Genomic DNA, 8,716 nt, shown 5'->3' on the forward strand with positions numbered 1-8,716 from the left:
GGCCATCGGGAGCACCGGGAGAATTCCCGGTGGCCTGGCGGCTGATTTGGCCCGCTGCCCTGTTTTTTTTTTAATTATTTTATTATTGTTATTATAATTATTAATATAATATTTTATATTTATGCCATCTCAATGTACCAAAGTGATCATTTCCGATTTTTTCATTCGATAATAAATCATAAATCGGTTAGTCTTGACTTGTCTTTATCATCACTTTTAATCAATGTAAAGCATCCTCACTAAATAAAATAATTTCTACAACCGAATTAGATAGTTTGTATGAAGGTAGAATGACGTCAAAAAGATTTGCATACGCAGGGTAAGAGTTGTGGAAGTTTATGAATAACAGTAAAATGCTGCAAATAATTTTTTCTTGCGCTTGAAACGCGATTTACACCTTTACAAAGCTTCTCTTGCGCATGCAAATTTAATTTACGCTTACAGTCTTATGTACACTTCCACAACTCTTACCCTGCGTATGCAAATGTTTTTGACGTCATTCTACCTTCATAGATTGCGATCTACTAAACAGCTCCACATAAAAGCACTGTAAAGACGAGATACCTTGGCAGCAATACGTAATCGTGAATAACCTTTAAAGATTTTTTTTTCTTTTTGTAATGCAGATTATTCACCAGGCTGTCACTTAGTTGGACGCGTGTGGACTCGCATGCCGTATATAGCATGATCAATCATAAAATCAGTAGCCTACTAACAGTTCGCAATTAAATCCATATCCTACCTTTTCTTGTAACCTGATAAAATCAATCCATGGCGATGAATGTCATCAGAGATGTTTAATCCACAAGCATTCTGAGCATTATTCCTGCTTGCTGGCGTTCACATCAATCCACAAGTCGTTCTTTTGGTTTAGGCTATTTAATACAAGTCAATATAAAAGCAATTATGCTATGTCTAGCATTCTTTTACATGAATGAGCATAGCAAATAAATTGTTATCCACGGTATCCACACACGTTTAACTTTTAGTCTGCTTGTTACGGTCAAAAAAATAAATAAATAAAAATAAAAAAATACAGTCACATTACTACATGCAATAGCCTATGTGAGATAGCCCATGATCACTTATACAGGTGTTACTATAACAATTTTGTAAATGGTGATCAGCAACCAAATATTGATCATGTGGAAATTACTGCCTTTTGCCTTGGTGTGACTTCTCACGTTTTGCAGACAAATGCAAAGGCAGAGTACAATAACTTCAAAATAGGGGTAAAAATCAAGTTTGAGCTCACACTTTTTTAATGTAGATCATTTTCATTACTAAAATATCTAATTGTTACATTTCCAGTGTCCTACCTATAATTAATTTGGCTGGACAAGTAAAAAACTTTAAAGTAATTTTTCTTAGTTTCACACTATTGGAGTTAAGGTCTTTTGCCTTTGTAGGGCAGTATAGGCTAGGCTATATACAAAAAAAAAGTGCCCAAAATCACACCTTTTGGGGTACATCAGGGGTAACAACATTAGGGGTAAAAAAGGTACAAAGATGTCCTTTTAAGAGTACTGCTCCAGTGACAAGCTGTTGTACCCTAAAAGGTACCATGTTGGCCTCTTTTATCACATTCATTCATGACTTGTTTAAAGCCTGAGGGTGTTCCCGAGAACAAGACTCATTATGTTTTCTGACTCCTTGTCTGCCCCCCTGTGGTGAGGATGAGATATTGCATGCTAATGGTTGGCTAATTAGTTGTACTAAAAGACGAATATGGAGCAAAGCCAAGCCATTAACATTTTATCAAAAGCTGCATGTTGTTATGATAAAATAAACATTAATAACAGCTTCAGTGGAACATTTTGAACATAAACAATAAAGTGTAAAATCCTAAATTTCGCTACACTCCACTTCAAAGACTTTGCGCACTACCCCAAAGGCAGTGTTGCAGTGTGTGATAAGGGCCTGCTGTGTACCAGGCAGATGGTGCCGCTCTGTTCGTCTGAACGCACAGAGGTGTTCTGAAGGGGATGAAGGGAAGGTAGGTGTCCTCTCAATGTCAACCCTGACAGCTCCCTCAATTAGACATCTCATAATTCGTGTTTTTGGGTCTCTGTGGCGCAGACATCTGGAAGGGCCCACATTGGACGGGGATGACTGGACACGGTATCTACAGCTCAGTCATACAGGATCATTCACTTACCCTCATGTTGTTTCAAACCTGTATGACTTTCTTTCCATTGTGGAACAAAGAAAAACACAGTCTCAGTGTTTTTTTTGTTTTTTTTTGTCCATACAATGAAAGTCAGTGGGGTCGAACACATCACTGAACCCCTCTAACTTTCATTATATGAAAAAAACAAACAAACAAAAAAAAAATGTAGAAACAACCTTCAAAAGAAGGTCATATAAGTTTGGAAAGACAGGGTGAGTAAATGATGAAATAATTTACATTATGGGTGAACTATTCCTTTAACTTACTACCGAATCGCTATTTAGCGACAGTTGCAGCTAACTCACATTCATTCTGGGTTTATTATTCTATGTAAAGGCCAATTCATATTAAAGAGGATAACTATAATAACTATAACATGTTATTAATCATTCTAATTCTATGAGAATAGTGAAGTCCACACCAGAGCTACAACTATAACTACAGAGGAAAAATGGTCTTGGAATCTTTTTCGGAACATTTTTTTTTACAGCTAAAAACAATCAGAATCCACCTGACATTAAAGATCTTGAGTTCTTTAACGTTATGCACTTTAAAGTGCCCCTATTATGCTATTTCAAGGGTTCATAACTTGATTTTGGGAGTCCCCAACAACAGGTTTACATGCATGCAAGGTCAAAAATCACTTTACATTTTTTAATAATATGCATTTAAATTTACCTTATTTCTCAACGACTCTCATTCATTCATAGATTCATTCTTCCAAACTCCTCCTTTGCGTGAAGATACTCTGCTCTGATTGGTCAGATGACCCAATCTCTTGTGATTGGTCTACTGCGTACAGAGCATGTTGGAAAAGGAACGCCCATTACCAGTACTGGATTACGGCTTATCAATAATACATCCTATTATAATAATGATAGTGCTCCGCTTTGTTCTAAAGATAAAGAATCAGAGGGGAAAAAGTTGTTTTACACTTATGTTAGCGAACCGGACCCCCAGCTTGATAGTAAAGACCCAAACAATAATGGTATATGCGTTAGCCGAACATAGACACAGAGTACTGATTAAGCACTGCCGTTTGTAAACCAATGTATTGCTCCATCCTTTATCAAGACTTCAAGTAATTAGAACGACAGACACTCTATATTAATCGACACATTTCTAGACAATAGTGGGACCACAGCTGAGTTATAACGTGAGTTAGCCGAAGACCTACAGCTGCACAGAGTGTATACACACACACAACTTCATAATTTGCACTCTCGACAGAACATTAAAGCAAAAATTATTAATCATACTTGCAGGTTGTTATTCGGAGGAGCAGGCTGGTCCAAATAAACTGGGCACTGACCCATCTTTCATGGACAGCCAGTTTACGAATCCTGTGTTGAACTCGCGGAGATTGGAGAAGCAGGCGCCAGTGAAATGACGGGAACAGCAAAAGTTTGGGATTATTTTAACTACTGATTCTTCACAGCCTACTCATTTGGAAGTGAAAATAAAACGAATTTACTGTCACAGGTTCAAGTTTTTGTGGGATGTCCATGCATAAAGTAGGCGGGCATTATGCAAATGTGGTAACTTGTGACATGTGAACTTTGCGGAAATGGGATTCGAATGTAAAACGACTAATTTCAGCGGTTCAGAGTCGACTCTTTCTTATGAGAGACAATAACTTTATTTATTGTGCACTTTCAGCTTTACAACTTTACAGATTGTTTACATTCACATACAACTACATTACACACTACATGAAAGGTATTTTTTTTTTAAACTCCATAATAGGGGCACTTTAAAGCGACAGATGACATAACTGCACCATGTGCAACAGACAGAAAGTTATGTCCGTTGGTGTGAACGCTAAAGTAGTTATTGTTACAGTTATCATGTTTATCGTTCTTGGTGTGAACTGCCTTAAAACACTTTTTACCATCCAATAAATCAAGTCTCACCCTATATTTTTTTGGTTGAATGTCCTGTTTCACATATTACAGAAGTAAGACTGGTTGCAAAAGGCAATTCAAGACCACACGAACACAGTTGGTGTTTGATACATACTGACTTTGACCCTAACAAACACCACTCAAACGCATAGCAATTCTCATTCTCAAATCAATGTCAGGCACAGATCAGGTCATGTCTGTCACATCTCTTGCCAGAGTCACCCCAGCCAAGGCGTCACATCAGGCTCCTGCTCCCTTCTGATCTTTGTCAGCGTGTGACGTTTAAACAAATGGCAGCTATTGATTCCACAGCCCTGCCAAACTACATCTGCCTCTGGCTGGCAGGTGCAGCCCATGTAGAGGAACACACTATCTCTAATTATCCACATTATCTTTCAGCAGCTGGCTGAAACACAAACGAATGGTTATATCACCTCACCACAATATATACAAACCAGTCATTTTTCATTGTTTGCTTAGTCTGCTTTAAAGGGGTCATATGATGCGATTTCAAGTTTTCCTTTCTCTTTGGAGTGTTACAAGCTGTTCGTGAATAGATAAGATCCCTAAAGTTGCAAAGACTAAAGTCTCAAACCCAAAGAGATATTCTTTATAAAAGTTAAGACTCGACCACGCCTTCCTAAAACGCCTTATTTAAACACGCCCCCATGTCTACATTACTGTGTGGGAAGATTTGCATAACGCCACCCAAATGTTCACGCAAAGAAAGAAGGCATAACTTTGATTCTCGCTGTAGTATTGTTGCTGCCGCCGCCGCCATGTCGTGGAGACGCTGTGTGTTTCGGTGTGAAAGCGAAACTACTTTGTTTGGCCTTCCAAAAGAGGACACAACTAGAAATCAGTGGTTAAGTTGTATTTACAACACTGTTCCAGATCAGTTCAACCCAAATATTCAGATGTGTCCAGTGCATTTTATGGAGGACTGTTTCCTGATCCTGGGATATTGGACTACAATGCTGTCTACACACAATGGCTGTTTCTATAAAGTGGGGCAGTTCCAACTTTGCAAGGACAGTCTGGCGCTTCTGACTCACAGCCTGTAAGTACGTTTTCATATTAAAAGAATTTGCCACTGAGTTTTGAGCAGTGTAATAATATTCTTTTTAGCAACATCATATGACCCCTTTAAATTATGGATGTCAAATGTAGTGGTACTTCAGTACCAAGCAAATTAAATTTCTCAAAATCTTGCCAAGGTATTAATGTAAACATAATGTATGTCCACAGTGAATGTAAATAGATGCGACAAAAATAAAAATAGAAATAAAAAATAAATTATGCAGCTAAATAGACCTAACAGTCACTAATACTAATGTAAAAAGTACATAAGAGTAAATAACCACTGTTATACGACTGCTTTTAAATATCTGAAAAACTTTATGCAATGTTTACTTAATTTTTGCTGTTGCTTTTTGATTTATATTTCAACTACTCTTCTAATTTATAAATTATAAATAATTTATATTTTAAAAAATGTTTATTGTTAAACACAGTTTGCTTTCCTTGAATAAGTAAATACTTGAACCAATGCTTACACTGATAAATACTCAATTGGCATATATATATATATATAAACAAACTACTACTAACAACAGATCCATCAAAACAATAAAGCCTTGTTCTGAAATACAAAGTAACTGTCAGTCTACAGTCATGCAACGTTTCTGAAGGATCCTGCTTGCGTTCTTCTGTGGATTACACTGGGTGAGATGAAGTGAAAAGATTGGTGTGTCTTTAAACATCACTGCCCCCATACTGATCAAAGGGCCAAACCCTTTAGACCACGCTCCCTCTAATTATTTTTAAAATCTCCCCGTAAACAAGGCCTGGTTGCTTATCAAGTGGGATGGCATGAAAATGAAAGCTTTGAAATAACAGTTTGTCAGTTCTGACAGGCTGTATTCCCTGGTGTTTTGATCCAATCTGATAGGAACACCATGCTAATGGCCATAACCGAAGCTGTGACTCAAAGATGCGGCTCAGAGGCCTGTACTTCCACTCGATTGAACCGACCCACAGGTGAAATGAGCACTAATGTGAGACGTGAGGTAAAGGTTATCCTATAAGCTTTCAAGAAACTTTTCACATTTCTTCTCTTTCCTCCCCCTCAGCCAGCTGTCTTCTCTCCATAGATGCACCGAGGCTGGTGGCCATATGTTGGCTCTCTGACTAGCCCCAGGCATTTGGAGAACAGTAGGAAGACAAGTGGAGAACACATCACTCAAATCTGCATTACTAGTGCAGAGAGAGACTGCAGCACTGTCTCAACAGCACCATATAGAGTGAATGCAACTTCCAACGAAGGATTACGACATCAAACAGTTCTCTGAGCGTACTGATTTATTAAAATTCAACGTCAAAGTTTGCATTGTTGTGGATAATCTCTCATTTAATGTTTTTATTGCTATTGGTTTTTCCAATCAAACTGCCAGTGTGAAAATTCCATGAGAGACTGTCAAACTTAAACCCCGTTCACAGTGACAGCAACCTGCAGACACAGCAACCAGATGTCATTCATTTTCAGTAAGAATTGTTGACTTTCAGCGACTAGTGTCCAGTGACTCTCAGTGGAGCTTTGAGGATTGGTTTCTTGTGTAGTCAGTCTCAGGAACACAGATGCTACTGTCAACAATTAACTGTTCTATACCTGACCTGCATTTTGTAAAATGCTATGAAATACTTTCGAAAGGCACTTTATATGTGCATGTTTATGTTATATACATACACACATACACACAAAGTGCCTTTCGAAAGAATTTCATAGTTTTATCACATTTTATGTTGCAACCTTATGTTAAAGGCCCATAAAAACATGGTTGGATGAGTTTGGTGTGGAAGAACTTGACTAGCCTGCACAGAGCCCTGATCCCAACCCCACTGAACACCTTTAGGATGAACTGGAATGGAGATTGCGAGCCAGGCCTTCTCATCCAACATCAGTGCCTGACCTCACAAATACTCTGTTGGATGAATGGGCAAAATTTCCAGTGATGTATAGTAACGAAGTACGGTACCTTAAGTACAGTTTTGGATATCTGTACTTTACTCAAGTATAAATATTTTTGCTGAAAATTTATTCTTTTACTACGATACATTTCTCCTGACCCTTTCGTTACATTTGTGACTGCAAAGTGCCAAAAACGTGAATGAATCTTTTGATTCAATTCAGTTCCTTTGAATTTGTCAGACTGGTTCACGAAGAGGTGTACATTGTTGTGTGATTATATGATAGATTATGTATTTTTGTTAGTTATACTAGATAATATAATATAATATAATTTCATAATAAAATTCACATAATTTGAAAGCTGAGACTTTGTTTTAAACATAAAACATTCACAAATCATTCTATCAGCATCTTTCCATAAACAGCTCTGTGACATGCAACTCAGAATGATAAAGCACGTCACATATTATTATTTCTACCTGCATACTGTACATCGATATAATAAAAAATAAATTGTGGAAAACCGTGTCAGAAATTGTCTGCATTCTGAGTGAGTTAGATTCACGCATTGATAATCGCTCATCTTGTTCATGATATGATGCATTATGCAGCGCTGCTATATTCAAATGCTTCCCCCTGCAGAAATAAATCTGATTCCTTATCAAAACAGACTGACATCTTAATTTAACGGCAATACATTTGCTACCAGATCTTCAACAGCAGCTATGCAGCCCACCAATAACATCCAGAAACAACAGAAACACATACTAGCGACCCACAGCATGACTCAGTACAAACGGGTCTTTACAATCACATTTAAGGGCAAAATATTTTTAAGAACAGACAGGCTTCACCAACAGGTTTAATAGTAAACAAAAGCCTTGCATTTTCGAGACACTGTGGGCATATTTTATAAAGATGTCAACTGTGGTGAAATCAAACTGGGGTCTGATGCTGAGGGTGGATTACTGATCACTGGGGTTCAGATGAAAGAAAACCCCAGAGCAAAAGCAGACACAGGTCACACTGTTCACACATCCTGCCTGACATCTGGATCATTGTTGGTCACTTGAAATATCACAATCAAACTCTTGTTTGCAATATATTTTCAAATCTCAGCTTGTATACATTTTTTAAGATACTCAAAAAATGTAAACATATTTGTTTTAAGATACTCCAATTTTCCATTTAATATGTTTCACAATAACATGGTAGGCTACTTTCAGAGCACATGCAAATATTTACTCTTCCTGTATACATCAGATTAAATCAATCAAATTTACTCAATCATTCAGTTTCCCATTACCGCTGCTATTGCCTCACGGTGCTAATAAAAAGCAAATCAGACACATCCTGTCAGGGCTTCTGAGGATAAACATGTTGTGACCCACAGAAAAAACAACAAATGAATATTGATTCTTCCTCTGGCAACCTCCTTGATACATGATAGAGAGTTTTATGTACTGTTAGAGTGAGCTGCAAGATGAACGATAGAACGATAGATAGAACGATAGATAGATAAAATGAAAGAACGATCGATGGATGGATGGGTGGAATGACAGATAGAACGATAGATAGATAGAACGATAGATAGAACGATAGATAGATAGATAGATAGATAGATATAGAACGATAGATAGATAGATAGATAGAGAGAGAGAGAGAGAGAGAGAG

At 37.5% G+C, this 8,716-nt stretch overlaps 1 protein-coding gene across 1 annotated transcript in view; it reads right to left on the bottom strand.

The window, feature by feature from the left end:
• Window positions 1–8,716, bottom strand: part of dlgap1a (discs, large (Drosophila) homolog-associated protein 1a) — a 142,522-nt gene that overhangs the window by 32,262 nt on the left and 101,544 nt on the right. The gene's annotated exons all lie outside the window — the stretch shown is intronic.

This window comes from Sinocyclocheilus anshuiensis, unplaced genomic scaffold, assembly GCF_001515605.1.
Source record: "Sinocyclocheilus anshuiensis isolate Anshui unplaced genomic scaffold, SAMN03320099.WGS_v1.1 scaffold23, whole genome shotgun sequence".
Classification (NCBI taxonomy): domain Eukaryota; kingdom Metazoa; phylum Chordata; class Actinopteri; order Cypriniformes; family Cyprinidae; genus Sinocyclocheilus; species Sinocyclocheilus anshuiensis.